Here is a 17,727-nt window from a genome sequence, read left to right as displayed (position 1 = left end):
TGAACTAGTGAGATTCTGCTGATTACAATGACTTGAGAAAGCTCTTGAAATTGCATTAAGCACATCTTAAATGATAATTTAATTTACTCAGAATCCTAATAGTACATAGCAGTAAATAATTGGTTTTAAAAGTAATTTTCAGTAGCCTTTAGTCAGGTTATCGATGGGTATCAAATGCCTTTTTTTGGTCAGTTTCAGCTCTATTAATAAAGCTGTGTGATGTAACCACTCTTATATATTTTTACAATTCTGTTCGAGACTGTTAACATTTAAAGAACCTGAATACCTAGCAGAACAGAATTATAATACAAAATTTCATGTCTTGAACAAAAACAAATTTTATAGCCTATCAAAAAGAATTAAACAAAGGAGGCACTATATAATTACGTATGCTGTGAACTCAGTTCTACTATGTACCTCCTCCATAGGAATTCCTTTAAACATTACAAAAATCTTGGATGTTCCTTCATTTCTTCCAGGATTAAATCAAAGGTTTGAAATTACTTTTAGTTATTCCTTGTGTTCCAGCCATTCTCCAAGGTAAACGTACAGGAAGGTCCTTCCCATAGCCTTTTGCCTATAAAACACTCCGCATTTACTTTTTAGGTATTATGATTCTAGATGCCACAGCTTCATGTTTTGGTTGCTGACAGATATCCAACCTTTCCAGGTAACTCAACTGACTGCTTTCTGCCGTAAGTTTATTTGAAGACCACTGCAGATTTCTTCTATGAATTCCATACTAGAGTAGATATTGCAGTTATTTTCACAGACACAGATACCTGAAACAAAATAATCTTCTACCTAAAGCTTCCTCCTAAATAATTACCTCCATATCAACAAGACATAATTTGGGATGGTTTAAATAAAAATACAATTAATTATTTTACCTTCAACATAACTTTTTGATTTTGCAATCGATGTGAATAACTTATATTACTCAGTGAGTTTAAAACCTTTTCTCTGGATTCCCAGATCCAATTACAAGCTTAGGTATGGACCATTCATTGGTCAAGTTTTCACTCTTAATTCTGACCCAGCAGGCTAAATACAGCCCATCTTTTAAAGTACAATAAACACAGTTTAGTTTGAGTTGCATTTGCATCAATAATGCTTTTCCAAGCTTCTCAGCCAGGTATCCACACAAAGCTTTGACTTAACTACTTAAACATCAACCTAAAAGTTATATTCCTGAAAACTAAATGTAATATTTTAGAATGTATGTATCATGAACTGGATTTCCTCAACAATGTATCAAAGAGTACTGTTTAATAAAACGATTTGTGATCATGTGAATGAATGTTAATATTAATGCTAAACTGGAAGCTTAATCTAATCATGACATATTGAGCATTTTTGAGCAAGTTTCTTAATTGTAACTCTTATAATGTTCGACTATTTAAAACAGAAATGAAAAGTCATTCTCTGCCAGCTCCTTCATTAGTTGCAATATCTCAATTTGATTTCTCCTGAATGTCCTCATCTCCAAGTAATACAAAGCAAATGTACCCAGTCTCTCATAATAGTTCAGTTCTTTCCATCCAGATATCATACTGATGAATCATATCTGGACTCTCTCCAAGGACAGCATATCCTTCTTAAAGCGGAATGCCCAAACTGAAGACCATGCGCCAAATGTCATTTGACCAGAACTGTGTATAAAAGGTGCTAACACTTCCGTGCTTTCATATATTTCATAAGGAAGTCCAACATTTTATTTTTATATACATTTATTGGTCTGCTTTTGTTGCTTTCTATAATTCTCTCAGGATTCAACACTGGCATCAAACATTCCCCTCACAAACCTTTCTTTCTCAACACTAAATTACTTTTGTGATTATGTGTTTTTTAATTGTGATAATGTTCTCTTTATCTTTCAGGGATTTGAAACAAACTAAAATCGTTTCTTCTATCCTATTTCAGCGAGTTCTTGATCCATTTTTTTCAAAGTTAGTCCTCTTAAAAACCAATCCCTTCTTTTCTTCAAATTGGTAGTGAATTTAATTCAACAAGAGTCCTAACATCTTAAGGCATTGCTGCATTACAAGACAACTAACATTGTTACTCAGAATGAAATTGAATATTGCACTTCTCTCTGTTGCATAGAAGAGGTATTGCTTTAGGAGTAAAAAATGAGGTCTGCAGATGCTGGAGATCACAGCTGCAAATGTGTTGCTGGTCAAAGCACAGCAGGCCAGGCAGCATCTCAGGAATAGAGAATTCGACGTTTCGAGCATAAGCCCTGATTCCTGATGAAGGGCTTATGCTCGAAACGTCGAATTCTCTATTCCTGAGATGCTGCCTGGCCTGCTGTGCTTTGACCAGCAACACATTTGCAGGTATTGCTTTAGGAAGCTATTTTGAATGTTATCAATTAATCCATCTCATTCTCGGCTTGTGTATTGATTTCTCCTACAATTCAAATTCAGGTTAAAGTGTTTCATCATTACCACATTTTGCACCTGATTGGCCAACATTAAAATTCTTGTACATTGCTCGAAAGATTTTTTTAAAGACAACGATAGTCTTGTTTTCTTTTGGAGATCTGTGATGTGGTTTGTGGTTTATTATATGTTAGTGTGGATGACACAGACTACAGAGATTTCGATGCTCATTGAGACAGATGTCTTGAAGTTCATTATTAGCACTATTTACATAGTTGCAATGTGCTAGCATGCACGCATATTTTGAGTTCTGTGTTTACCCTTACTATTATATGTTACATGCACATAGCTGACTTCATTACACAGAGATTTACTGTGTGAGGCTGATAGTTTTATATTAGAATGTCACCTGTCACAACTTCATATAACTATCTGAAAACTACAGGCTTGTGTATTCCAGAATATATGCCATAATACAACAATCTGATGCTTTTCTAAATCAATTTTTGGGAATCTCTCATAAAATGACAATTTTTTTAATGATCGTCAATTGGAATAAAAAGTTATCTTCAAGAATGCTGAGAATTTTACTTGAGTAAATACTCTACTGGGTGTTTTCCTCGTTGTTGTACAATGCATCTGTGATCCAACAGATTTTATTAATGTTGGTGTTTGGCTATTTGGCTGTATCATTAAGTTAGAAATATTTGTTCTGTCAGGAAGCCTCCAGGGTGGGGAGATAAATAGGGGTGTGTGGCTGGGGAGAAGGTAGCAAAGAGTACCTTGGTTCAATGAATGGGGGTGGGGATGGAGGTGATAGGTTAGAGAGGAGGGTGGGGGAAGGCAGCAAAGAGTACAATAGGTGAATGAGGGTGGGGATGGAGGTGAAAGGTCAGAGGGGAGGTTGGAGTGGATAGGTGGGAAAGGTCAATGCTGAGCTGGAAGGTTGAAACAGAGGTAAGTTGGGGGGTGGGGGGGAAGTGAGGAAATTGAAGTCCACATTGATTTCCCAGGGTTGAAGTGTTCCGAGGCGGAAGATGAGGCATTCTTTCTCCAGGCATCGGGTGGTGAGGGAGTGGCGGTGAAGGAGGCCACCTACATGTCCTCAGCAGAGTGGGATAGGGAGTTGAAACATTGGGCCACAGGGTGGCGGGGTTGATTGGTGCGGGTGTCCCGGAGATGTTCCCTGAAGCACTCTACGAGGAGGCGTCCAGACTCCCCAATGTAGAGGAGACTGCATTGGGAGCAACGGATACAATAAATTACATTGGTCCTGGCCCTCCTCCACTGCCGCTCCCTTACCACCCGACGCCAGGAGGAAGAACGCCTCATCTTCTGTCTCAGAACACTTCAACCCTAGGGCATCAATGTGGACTTCACCAGTTTCCTCGTTTCCCCTCCGTCCACCTTATCTCAGTTCCAACCTTCCAGCTCAGCACTGTCCTCATGACCTGTCCTACCTGCCAATCTCCCTTCCCACCTATTTGCTCCACCCTCCCCTCGAACCTATCACCTCCATCCCCACCTCCATTCACCTATTGTGCTCTCTGCTACCTTCCCTCACCCTCCTCTCTGGCCTATCACCTCCATCCCCAACCCCCATTCAGCTATTGTGCTCTTTGCTACCTTCTCCACAGCCCCAATCCCGCCATTTATGTCCCCACCCTGGATGCTTCCTGCCTCTATTCCTGATGAAGGGCTTTTGCCCAAAACGTCGATTTTCCTGCTCCTCAGATGCTGCCTGACCTACTGTGCTTTTCCAGCACCATTCTGATCTAAACTCTGGGTTCCAGCATCTGCAGTCCTCACTTTTGCCTAATATTTGTTCTGTGTCTAGTGAACTGAAATGTCACTCAAAAAAATCAGTTAAGTTTTGGCAGATGAAAATGCATTTGGATAGATGAGTATTAACTACAACAGACTTTTGTCCATGTTGGAGAAAGCTAGTCTATCTCATAATTTCTTTCAGTTTTCATTCCAAACATTAACAGTACAGATATAAGTACCAGCACTTCAGAACAATACTACGTAATGTAGTCTTAGTGCCTTATTTGGAGATTTCTCACTTGGCATCTTTCCCACTTAATTGTTCATTTTAACTGATTCTAGAGAATGTTGCCTTAAGCACTTCATAATGCAATAACTCATCTGGAACTGCAGTAATATCTCAAACCAAAATAGCTGAAAAGTAATCAGTAAATAATTTCAAATTAAAGTGTTACATTTCTTTGATTATCTTAATTGTGTTCTATATAATATACAGTGAAATAAAAATGTATTATAAGAAGAAGAAAGAGTTTATTTTAGCAGTACTAGGAAGGTTTTCGGAGCAAATTACCGGAGATTCTGGAATCTGTACTGAAAACAATGTGCTGGAGGTCACAGCGGGTCAGGGAGCATCCATAGAGAGAGAACAAGCTAACATTTCGAGTCTAGATGAGTCTTCATCACAGCTTTCTGTTGAAGAGTCATCTTGACTTGAAACCTTAGCTTTCTCTCTCTCCATGGATGCTGCCTGACCCGTTGTGATCGCCAGTATTTGTTGTTTTCAGAAGGACAGTTCTTGTTGCCTTTCCTTAATTACTTTTGAATTTATAGACTCTCAGGCATTTCAAAGGATCGTTAAATAGTTAACATAGAGTCAAAGAGTGTCATCCAGCATAGAAACAAGTCCTTCAGCCCACCATTGTCTATGCTGACCAACAAACACTAAACAGCGCAAATCCCATTTGCCCGCACTTGGCCCATAACATACTATGCCATGGCGTTTTAAGTCCACATTCAAGTGCTTTTAAAATGTTGCGAGAGTACCTGCCTCCCCAAAACTTTCTTCAGCAGAATGTTCCATATTTCTGAGATCTTCTGGGTGAAAAAATGCTTGATCAGATCTCCTCTCACCCACTTATTCCTCACCATAAACTTTGTCCCCTCTGGTCTTAAACACATCTGCCATCGGGTAAAGATTCTCACAATCTATTCTGTCTGGACTTCTCATAGGTTTGTATTTTTCAATCAGATCCCCTTTACCCCCTGTAATATATTCAATTTTGAAAGCAGAAAATTAATTAAAGCACCTAAAATTCAGGTCTCTATTCCTCTTTTTAAAAACGGGCACTGAAGCAATGTTTTACTTAGTGTGCACAAAAGATAATTGATGAAATTTGTAATTATACATCTAAATATACAAGCCTAACACCAGAAGACGCTGAAGGAATGATGATTGAAATATTGGACCTATGTCGTCCAAGCCAGTGAATGTCTTTTCACCCTGTGACACAAAGTCTGACATGCTTTACCATTCTTTAAAATATAGAGAATAATATTTTTTGAAGGAGTCTGCTATGTGTAATTGTTACAACACAGGGTAAACCCCTCTGCTAATTTAAACACGATACACAGATAAGATCACCTCGTGCCGTAATCTCATGTCGCAGAGGTCAAACACCAATTCTCCAACACCACGTCCCAAGTTCCCCTTGCCCACGACCCCACTGCAACCCATCAGTCCAAAATCACCCACACTGTCTGTGCCCTCATTGCCTCCAATGATCTCCCCTCCATTGCCTCCATACTCATAGACCCCAGCCCCTCCTGCTTCCCATGGTCCACAAGCCTAAATACCCCAGCTAACTTATCATCTCAGCAAGCTCCTGCCCAACTGAACTTATCTCGTCCGACCTCAACTCCATCCTCTCCCCCTTAGTTCAGGCACTCCCCACCTACATCCGAGATACCAACTATGCCCTCCATCTCTTCAGCAACTTCTAATTCCCAGGTTACCTGCAGCTTATCTTCACCATGGACATGCAGTCCTTATTCACATCCATACCTCATAAGGATGGCCTCCAGGCCCTCTGCTGCTTCCTCTCCAACAGACCCATCCAGGCCCCCTCCACCAATACCCTCCCCCACCTCGCTGGACTGGTCCTCACCCTCAATAACTTTTCCTTTAACTTCTCCCATTTCCGTCAATTCCAAGGGGTGGCCATGGGCATCCAGATGGACCCCAACTATGCCTGTCTCTTTGTTGGCTTTATCCCTCTTCAATACCTACAAAGGCACTGTGTCCTAACTCTTCCACCATTACATAAATGACTGCATCAGTGCAGCATCCTGCACCGAGGCTGAACTGGAACAGTTCATCGACTTTGCCCACAACTTCCACCCCACCCTCAAATTCATTTGGTCCACCTTGGACACCTCCCTCTCATTTCTGGACCTCACCATTTCCAGTTCCAGTGACAATCTCCAGACAGATGATTACTACAAACCAACAGACTCCCATAACTACCTGGACTACACCTCCTCCCACCCAGTATCCTGTAAGAACTCCATCCCTTTCTGCCAATTCCCCCGCTTCCACCATATCTGCTCAGCTGAGGAGACATTCCACTCACAAGCCCCCCAGATGTCCACCTGTTTTAAACAACATGCTTTTCTTCCCTCTGTCATCTGGACAGCCCTCCATCATACCACTTCCATTCCCTGTTCCAATGCTCTAAACCACTCCCCCCCAACACAACAAAGACAGAGTCCCTTTGTCCTCACCTACCACTCCACCAGTCTCCACATTCAATTGTATCATCCTTAAACACCTCTGCCAACTCCAACGAGACCCCATCACCAAGAACATCTTGCCTTTCCCATTCCGCTCTGTCTTCCACAAGGACCACTCCCTTCAACCATCCTTGGTTTGTGTCACTCTCCCCACCGATCCAGCCCTCTCCCCTCCCCACTGCCCCAACCCTGGGTACCTTCCCTTGCAACCAGTAAAACTTGCAGGTACACCATCCCCCTCACCTCCATTCAGAGCCCCAAACAGTCCTTTCAGGTGAGACAGAGGTTCACCTGCCTCTCTTCCAACCTAGTTTACTGCATTAGGTGCTCCCAATATGGTTATCTCTACATCGAGGAGACCGAACATAAACTAAGAGAACATTTCACTGAGCATCTCAGCCAGGCCCATAGGAGCCGACTGGACTTCTCAGTCACTGCTCACTTCAATTCCCCTAACCACTCTCTTTCTGACATGACCATCCATGGCCTCCTCCATTGTCACCACGAACCACAGTGCAAACTGGAGGAACAACACTTCATTTCCACCTGGGCAGCTTACGGCTTGGGGTCTCAACATTGAATTCTTCAATTTCAAATAACCTCCCTTCCCATCCCCTGACTCTCTTCCCAGACCGTCTCCATCCCTTCCATTGCTCTCTGCCAACAACCGGATTCATTCCTCACATTGACTTACCAGATCGTGCCCTCTACCCATCTTCACCTATCTCCACTTCACCACCCTGTCCCCGCCACCCACTTTATCTGCAGTTCTCCCAATACCTACCCACAGTCCTGAAGGGTTACACCTGACACGTCGATTTATCCATCTCCTGATGTTGCCTGGCTTTCTGTGTTCTTCCAGCCTCCTGCCTATCTAATGTGAAGTCACTTAGCACACAACTCAGTTTAAAGGCAATTAAATTGGGGGCGGCACGGTGGCACAGTGGTTAGCACTGCTGCCTCACAGCGCCTGAAGACCCGGGTTCAATTCCCGACTCAGGCGACTGACTGTGTGGAGTTTGCACGTTCTCCCCGTGTCTGCGTGGGTTTCCTCAGGGTGCTCCGGTTTCCTCCCACAGTCCAAAGATGTGCGGGTCAGGTGAATTGGCTAAGCTAAATTGCCCATAGTGTTAGGTAAGGGGTAATATGTAGGGGTAGGGGTATGGGTGGGTTTCGCTTCGGCGGGTCGGTGTGGACTTGTTGGGCCGAAGGGCCTGTTTCCACACTGTAAGTCTAATCTAATCTAAAAAGGATGAGCGAAAAATACCAGCGGAGTTAATGACATGCACAGTCCATACAAGAATGGATTGTTTTCACTGGTAGTGTTGGCTGAAAGGAGATGTAATCAAGGTTGCTTTAAATCACGAAGAGTTTTGATGGAGAAAATAGCAAAAAGAAATCAGTTGAGAAGCAAGTGATGAAGTATTGTAAATTTGAAATTATCTGACTTGGTTTATTCGAAATCCTTTCAAGCCAACTGATCTGTTGTTGCAGCTCAGATCAGCAGAACAAGTAAAAGAAAATGATGTGCAATTTTTGCCTGACAACTCATTCTACTGACTGTATCTTGTTTGTGCATTATCGAATAAATGCATCCATCTGCACTTCATTAAACGCATTTTTGTGAAGAAAACAAAATGTGTTTATTAATAACCCCTTGCTTTACTTTTAGGAGAGTTTGTGGTACAGGCTATTCTGAAAAATCTGCTTAAAACCATCACTGCTGGCCATCTGGGAAAATTTTGGATTGCAGATGTTCCATATTTATACAACTGCATGTGTATATAGAGTTACATAGAAATTACAACACTGAAATAATTTGTGTTGATGTTTATCCTGCATGTGAGTAGTCACTCAAATCCCATAAGTCTTCTCTCTTCTTGTATTCCTTTATTCCCACCTTCTCATCACCCACTTAAAATATGTGCAAATGTTGACAGGGTCGCTGCACGTATAATTACGAGAATACATATATAAATGTTACATATAAATATTAAACCAATCAATTGTTCAGATGCGAACATGTTTAATGAATCATTGGATAAAAATGTGTCTTGGGCAATAATGCATGAACCACCTATTGTATATCTCATCAATATTTTGTTTATTGACTTCAATGGAACTAGGTTTCAGTCTGAAATATGATAGACAGCTCATGACGCACCAAGTTTTATCCTACCTTATAGAGTTCATTTCTACCCCAGTAAATCCCTGTCATAAGGCATGCCTGTCTTTTGCACTATTATAAATTTTGAAATCTGGTTAAATGTTGATTGCAGGCAAATTTAATGTAGGTAGTGATTGAAACAAGTTTGGTCAGGTGGATCTGCTTGAGTATGAGTTCCCTGATTGAGGTTATTAACCTGGGCCAATCAGGGAGTCCTGGCTGATGGACATAAACGGAAGTCTTGACCAAGAGCTGGAAGGTGCATAGGGGCGGGCTGCCTTAGAGTGGCCGCAAGGTGAGAGAACAGGGGCTTGTTGGGTCTGTATTGTCTGCACTTTTTTTATGTAACAGGATTGTCTTGTGTACAAATGTCATTGTCGATGGCTTTTCATATTTGAAACTGGGATTTGGGGTTTGTCCTCATTTCCTTGTAAACTGGTTGAATGGTAGGGTTTGGGGCCTAGCTTTGCTGCTCCTCTCACTTGTAAAATTGCTGTTGTATACAGCTGTAAACGTTAACTGTTTCTTTGTAACCTCTTTTGTAATTGTTTAATAAAATATATAAACAGAGAAAAAAAAAGCAGGCGTCTTGCCACCACGCAGCGGAGATCCTCAGTGGAGGGCTCTCTATGCGGGAGTCCTCCCCCTTTCTCTCAAGGATCTGGGATGGAGGGTGCTGCACGCAGTGGTCCCCTGCAACCGCAGATTGCGGTGGTTCATGGACTCCCAACCCAACTGCTTGTTCTGTGGTGCTGTGGAATCCGTGGACCATGTGTATATTGGGTGTGGGTGTTTGCACTCCCTTTTTGATTTTCTCAAAAGCCTCCTCCTCTGTTTTTGGTTGCACTTCAGTCCCACATTCCTGATCTTCGGGCACCCGGTACGGAGGAGGGAGGGCAGGTCTGAAGATCTCCTCGTGGGTCTGCTCTGGGCCTGGCCAAACTGGCCATAAACAGATCCAGGCAGTGGGCTGTGAAGGGCCGAATGCCTGCCCCTCTTCCGCGGTTACCTTAGAGCCTGGGTGTCGTCTGGAAAAGGAGCACACTGTGTCCACCAACACCCTGGAGTTGTTCAGGGAGAGGTAGGCGCCACAGGGAGTGGAGAGCATTATTTCCCCCTCCAACTCTATTTTGATTTAATCCCTGTCCTTCCCTTCACTGTTTGATCACACAGCATTGCCCTTTGATGTAAAGGGCGCTGCATGTCACTGGCCACCCAGGTTTTTCCTTTCTTCCTGGTGGTGGAAATTTGAATAAAGATTCGTGCACCTTATGTCTTTCACTGTGTCACACACCTGCACACACACACCATGGGTGCTGGGGAAAAAAATAAGCACTACTGCAGTTAGGCTGCAGTGTGGGGTTTTAAAACAAAACAAACAGGAATGTGAGAGATTCAGAAGAAAAATAAATAAATAAATAAATAAACAGGAGTCTCCAAGATTCTCCTTACTCTTGGGTCTGGCTCTGAGCAGGCTGGGCAGAGTCCATGTACTGTGCATGTGTAAGTAAAAGGTGACTTGGTGATGGGATATCAGCCTCTGCGGAGTTATTTCATCTAAAATACTTCAGGAATTGGCTTTGGCTTAGGCAAGGACATAGAGTCATAGAGATGTACAGCACGGAAACAGACCCTTCGGTCCAATTCGTCCATGCCGATCAGACATCCCAATCCAATCTAGTCCCACCCGTCACCACCCGGCCCATATCTCTCCAAACCCTTACTACTCATATACCCATCCAGATGCTTTTTAAATGTTGCAATTGTACTAGCCTCCACCACTTCCTCTGGCAGCTCATTCCATGTACGTACCATCCTCTGAGTGAAAAGGTTGCCCCTTAGGTCTCTTTTATATCTTTCCTCTCTCACCCGAAACCTATGCCCTCTAGTTCTGGACTCTCCCACCCCAGGTAAATGATTTTGTCAATTTATCCTCTCCATGTTCCTCATGATTTTGTAAACCTCTATAAGGTCACCCCTCAGCCTCCGACGCTCCAGGAAAAACAGCCCCAGCCTATTTAACCTCTCCCTATAGTTCAAATTCTCCAACCCTGGCAACATCCTGGTAAATCTTTTCTGAGCCCTTTCAAGTTTCACAACATCTTTCTGATGGGAAGGAGATCAGAATTGCATGCAATATTCCAACAGTGGTCTAACTAATGTCCTGTACAGCTGCAACATGACTTCCCAACGCCTGCACTCAATACTCTGATCAATAAAGGAAAGCATACCAAATGCCTTCTTCACTATCCTATCTACCTGTGACTCCACTTTCAAGGAGCTATGAACCTGCACTCCAAGGTTTCTTTGTTCAGCAACACTCCATAGGACCTTATCATTAAGTGTATAAGTCGTGTTTAGAGTTGTTTTCCCAAAATGCAGTCCTTCACCTTTATCTAAATTCAACTCCATCTGCTACTTATCAGCCCATTGGCCCATCTGATCAAGATCCTATTGTAATCTGAGGTAACCTTCTTCGCTGTCCACTACACCTCCAATTTTGGTGTCATCTTCAAACTTACTAAATATATCTCTTATGCTCACATCCAAATCATATATATAAATGATGGAAAAAAGTGGATCCTTGTGGCACTCCAGTGGTCACAGGCCTCCAGTCTGAAAAACAACCCTCCACCACTACCTTCTTTCTGCTGCCTCGAGCTAGTTCTACATCCAAAGGGCTAGTTCTCCCTGTATTCCATGAGATCTAACCTTGCTAATCAGTCTCCCAACAGGATGAAGGGCTTATGCCCGAAACGTCGAATTTCCTGTTCCTTGGATGCTGCCTGACCTGCTGCACTTTTCCAGCAATACATTTTCAGCTCTGATCTCCAGCATCTGCAGACCTCACTTTTTACAAGAAACATACTGGTCTAGAAGATTTTCATGAACTGTTTACCCCTCTGCTCTGTGCATTATTATTATCCCAGTCTCTTTTTGGATCATAAAAGTATCCTTTAAAATATTCTTTTAATTCTTGTATTTCTCTAACTTCCTTGCATGCGTAGATCTAGGCTTCTGCTGTTAACATTAAAATTGGCTATCATCAGGTACACAATAATAGACCCATTAATGTGGCCACTGAGTTTAAACTATCTGTGAAAACATGCCTCAAATAAACTCGCTGATCTTCTCAGAATGCAAGAGATGGACAGCTGCCCATGTGGAGAGGCTTGTCAAGTTGTCCATTCATCTTACTACCAATGACACTTCAAACATGTGTCTCTAAAATAAGCAAAATGAATAACGAAGCTAATTATTTTAAATATATATTTTAAAGGAAAACTCTGGCAAAGATTGCCTACAAGTGGTTAATCAAACTCTCTATAAATTTGTATTCTATAACAGCTGAAGAAAGGCACACAAAAATATCAGTCTAGAAACTATAGTTTATGAATACCAGAAGTCAGGCTAAAAGCTTGGCTGCAACAACAATGTAAATTTTTCCTTGTCAGGCAATAGAAAGCAGGGCTAAAGGCACAGCTGTCAGGCTTTCTGGCCCCTTCTTCCAATTAAACAGTGGAAAATTAGATAGCTTTATAAATTCATTGCTTCTGCCACTGGTTGTCATCAGTGCTCCACAACATATCTTCAAATTACCACCCACCTCTCAGTTCTACTTTTTTTTTGACGTTTTCATTTGTATTTTGCTTCTCTCCTAAAGCATTCCTCATTTCTCCCCCCTCTTGATTACAGTTGACACTGTAGCCTTTGGTTTGCCTAAAGAGGAACATTGTCTTTGAACAGCATTTAGTGTATAAACAAAAGTATAATCATGGTTTATACCAATACCCACATGTGCACATGCAATGTGTGTGTCCATCCAATTATGTATACTTGTTCATATGAACCTTAATTGACTAGGCTATGACCAAGCAGGTTTGGCTGCATTCATGTGGGAATGCACTGCTCTTGCAGCTACTGTTGTCAGATCATATTAATAATCATAATGTGGTATATCACTACATTGCAAATAGTCACAAACCGTGTACAGTAAAATTATTAAATAAATGTTTAATTTTCGTGATATCAAATTTCATTTTTCGGCATGGAAACGGCTATTTGCACAATTTGATGTCAAGTTTCCCTTCTCTGTCTATCACTGTCTTGGAACCGACAGATGCTACTACTCCTTCCTTTCTTAGTGCGGACCAATTCTATACAACAGCTTATTAGCCTTTATTCCCTACCTTGGCACCAGATTTTCTGTTCACAAAACCCTTTCCAACCCATGTCTTTCCATTACTCCAGTAATACAGCTTGTATTTTTTTTCTACTGACCATCCTCTAGCATTCAGTCTCCTCCTCACATTGCACAGAAATTTTCTGTGCTGAAAAAAGTAATGATCTAGAAATTCCAATTTTGCCATGAAAATTGTATAGCCAAAATGTTATTAAGTGCTAATTAAATTTTGTATTAAAAGTGAATTATCAGATATTATACTTTAAAGTAAGTTTGAAAGAATTTTAAAGTGCATTTCATATTCTGTGTCCTTTCACCCTTGAAATATTGCAATGATATATTATGAAATGAATGACTAAATGTAAGATAGTCACTAATAAATAGAATAAGAAATGTCTTTACATGGAGAGTTTTGAGAATGAAATTCTTGAGTCAAATAACATAGCTATTTTTAAGGAAGCCGGATAAACACATGAGGATATGGTGATCGGGTGAGATGACGTAAGATGAGAGGAGAGGATAAACATTGGCATCAATCTATTCAGCTGAATGGCGTGTTTCTATGCCACAAATTCCTATAAAAACATTTTTTTTATTTCTGATAAATATTGGAAGAGTTGTGTCTTGATCAATTGTGCAAAATAGTGATTAATACTCAGGTATGGTTGTTCCATTCCAAATAAAATTAATTGAAAGAAACAAATGGCACAAAGAAGCAATATAATTTCATTGAAGAGTTAATTAATTGCAAAGGGCATTTGAAATAACAGGGTAGCAAACATCAATTTGCAGAGCAATACAATTATGGCAGCGATGATGTTGGAAATGACTAACTTGTCTTGTGTAGTGACAATCTTAATAACAGGAGAGGCACTTTTGTCAAACTCATTTCATCCTTCTATATCAAGATGGATTCAATTGAAATTGAAATTGAGAACATTGAAACTGTTACATTGGTAATTTGATCTATTACCATTTAAAGCCACAGTCAATTGATGAGTTCCATTGAGTATTTTTCACATAATTGTTCTTCGCCCACTGTTTTTCATCACCATTGGCATGTCATGGTTATGAAGGTGAAGAATATTTTTTATACCCCATGAAGGCCCCATGTTTTCAACAAAGTTACTCATGTCAGTCGGGAGAACCAATGAGAAAATTCTCAGCTGTTAGTTTAAACTAAAATATTGACCCAGTAAGCCTCTTATACAGATATAAAAATGTACTCAATATTATTCATGACTTTAAATACTCTTTGCAGGAGAAGAAAAAAAAATTATGTCAATACCTTGTTTTCAAAATTATTTATTGAAATATTTTAGGGGTCTTTTTAATCTGTGAGTAGCGAAAACAGCTCTTTTACTATCCCATTTTGACTAAAGATTGGTGAAATTTAAGAGTAAATTACATTATTTTATAGAATCCAATCATTTTTAAAATGCTCATTTTGATGATAGCTGATAATATTTGCAGTGTTTGAAACAATTTAAATGAAATAGTAGTTCAACAAGAATAGATCAATCCCTAATACACAATTCAAACAAATGTTGAAATTCCAACATTTGCCCCTCATTAGTATGAATAACCTCTAAATTTGAGGTCAGGACTGTTTTTTCTTATCTCCCAAGCTTCGTATAATGAGCTTTTAATGAGGTATTCACATTTCTTGACAAGCAAGAATATTTTCTGCTTTAATGTCCTACCATTCACTTTAGGAACAAAGCTTAAAATAGCAGTAATAACAAATGTATTCCCAACTTGTCTATTTCACCTGCTTATTCATTAACTATTTTCTCATTAACTCCCAAATAGTACATAGTTAGTAATAGTTCAGCTGTATAGCTACTTGTAAGGCTGGACATCTTACATATTTTGTCTTTCCTGGCACTCTAGGTATAACAGGGGTACTTTGTGATATAATATAGACTAACTTCTGTTAAACTTCTGCTTTTATTGATTCTGTAACTGAATAGTTGGATGGATATTATTAATAAAGTTACTCAACGTCAGCTGGACCATCCAATTTTTGAGAGTGACATGGAATTTTTAAAAAATGATGAAATTTCCTGCAGCAGAAACAGAGTTTCATTCTTTACACTGAATCCTAAAGCGACAGGCTGCCAGCTCTCACTCATTGTGGAATAAAGAGATTACAGTGAATAACCTCATGGTTTCCTGGACTGATTTAATGCTGTAGGTTAGGCATTCCACAAACAGAGATTGCACTAAATTACTTCCCACTAATCTTAATGAACAATATAACAGCAATGACATTTCTGAGTATCATCAGAATTAAAAAGCTTCTGCTTGCGCACATTAAACACAATGTTCAAACAACATTCAAAACGCTAATGCCTAGTGCATTCATCAGCAATAAGTATAATCATTTGAGTGGGAATTCTTGTACTGAAGCAACAGCAAAACTATTTACTTTGAATTGCACAATTAAAAACTATGACTGCATGTGCTTTTGTATTGCCTAAGGAATTTTTCAACTGGAGCTCTTTCATGCATAAAGCAGCTCATTTTTCATTACATTTTAATTTAAACTCATTACAACTGCAATAGATCACTTGATTAAGTGTATTTGCATGCTCATGTTAAGATGACGTTAGCTGTAGACTGTTGTATTTTTGAATAAAACCCAACACTTTAACCATTACAACCAATTGTGAAAACATTTATGTTTTAAATGTTGCCAAAATCTGCATTAAGAAGTTTGAATTGCTCAAAATGTCCAGTGTTGAAATTCTAACTGGAATTAGAAGACCTCTGTAATGCTGAATTGACATTGTCTGAAATTATAGATGACTACCTGATTAATTACATTGACAGAATTGTGGCAGGGAATCCATAAGGTTCAGTTTTGACTGTATCTTCTGGGCAGTGAATGAAAAATGTGTTAATTCCGGTGGTGGAAATAATTGCTCTTCATACATCTGGTGGACTGAGATCTGTGCAGATGATTTTAAGAGATTCAGATGAGCTGTGGTGAACAATGTAAGCTTTGTAAAAAGGGTCCTGGAACAGTATTGAAATTCATTCCTATGGCAGTCTTTGTAGAAGAAGGGGGATGGGAGATGCTGTAAATCAGAACCTTGCTTGTGAATGTAAGCGGTACATTTCACAATACTTGCCATTTTTACTTCAACATTAGACAGAACATCATTCTCTATTTTAGTAAATTGAAGGAAATTGAATAATGCAAATTGATGGCCATTCCTTAAAGTACAAGGAGAAATAAATTCACTCAACTCATTTTCTACATAAAATATAGAAGTCATAAGCATTAGGAATACTCAGCAGGACTGGCAGCATCTGAGGACAAAAACATAAGATCAAGTATTGTCATAATTCAGCTGCATCAATTTTGTAGAGTTTCAAGGAGGGTTTCACTAAGAACACCAAGCATGGTGCCATGGAGATGTGGTGCTTGTATAGTGAGGTGAGTAGCATAGAATTATGTGAAAACTCATGGGAGTTCAGAAGGTTTCTCAACTCCCAAGTTATCTCTTATAGTTCTACATTGCTCTCTTCATTGTATAAGCACTTCACTGACACTATCGCTCACTCATCAGAGGCAGAAGTACTTGCTAATGCTGGGACATTCCAGGGAATAAAGCCTCACTGAAGCACTGGCAGGCAAGAATAGGAGTTCACAGTAAGGAGAAAAAGGCAACATAAGTGGCATGGATGATACTTCATTGCAAACGGAAGATCATCTTTGTAAATGCATTGTTATTTTAATACAATACCTGTGTCCTTGTAATTTCAGCTACAAAAATGAAGCTACATAGGCTACCCAGCATTAGTACCATTCCATGTTCAGACCCTACCTGAAAGAGTGCTATTCTTTCCCTAATGCCTTAAGTACATAACATTTTGTCATAGAGTTATACAGTATAGAAATGGGCCCTTCAGTCCAATTAGTCTGCGCTGACCAGATATCCTAAACTGATCTAATCCCGATTTGGAGATGCCAGTGTTGGACTGGGGTGTACAAAGTTAAAAATCACACAACACCAGGTTATAGTCCAACAGGTTTAATTGGAAGCACACTAGCTTTCGGAGCGACATTCACAATCACCTGATGAAGGACCGTCGCTCCGAAAGCTAGTGTGCTTCCAATTAAACCTGTTGGACTATAATCTGGTGTTGTGTGATTTTTAACTTTGATCTAATCCCGTTTGCCAGAATTTCACCCAAATAAATGTGGAAGCTGGCCCTAAGGTTCTTTTTAAATCTTTTCTCTTTCACCTTAAATCTATGCCCTCTAGTTTTGGACTCCAGTATACTGGGGAAAAGACCTTGGCTATTCAATGATTTTATAAATCTCTATAAGGTCATCCTTCAGCCGCCAACCCTCCAGGGAAATATGTCCCACCCATTCAGCCTCTCCTTATAGCTCAAACCCTCCAATGCCAGCAATATCCTTG

The sequence above is a fragment of the Hemiscyllium ocellatum genome, chromosome 17 (genome assembly GCF_020745735.1).
Source record: "Hemiscyllium ocellatum isolate sHemOce1 chromosome 17, sHemOce1.pat.X.cur, whole genome shotgun sequence".
Classification (NCBI taxonomy): Eukaryota; Metazoa; Chordata; class Chondrichthyes; order Orectolobiformes; family Hemiscylliidae; genus Hemiscyllium; species Hemiscyllium ocellatum.
The sequence above is the reverse complement of the archived record's forward strand: the minus strand, read 5'-3'. Positions refer to the sequence as shown.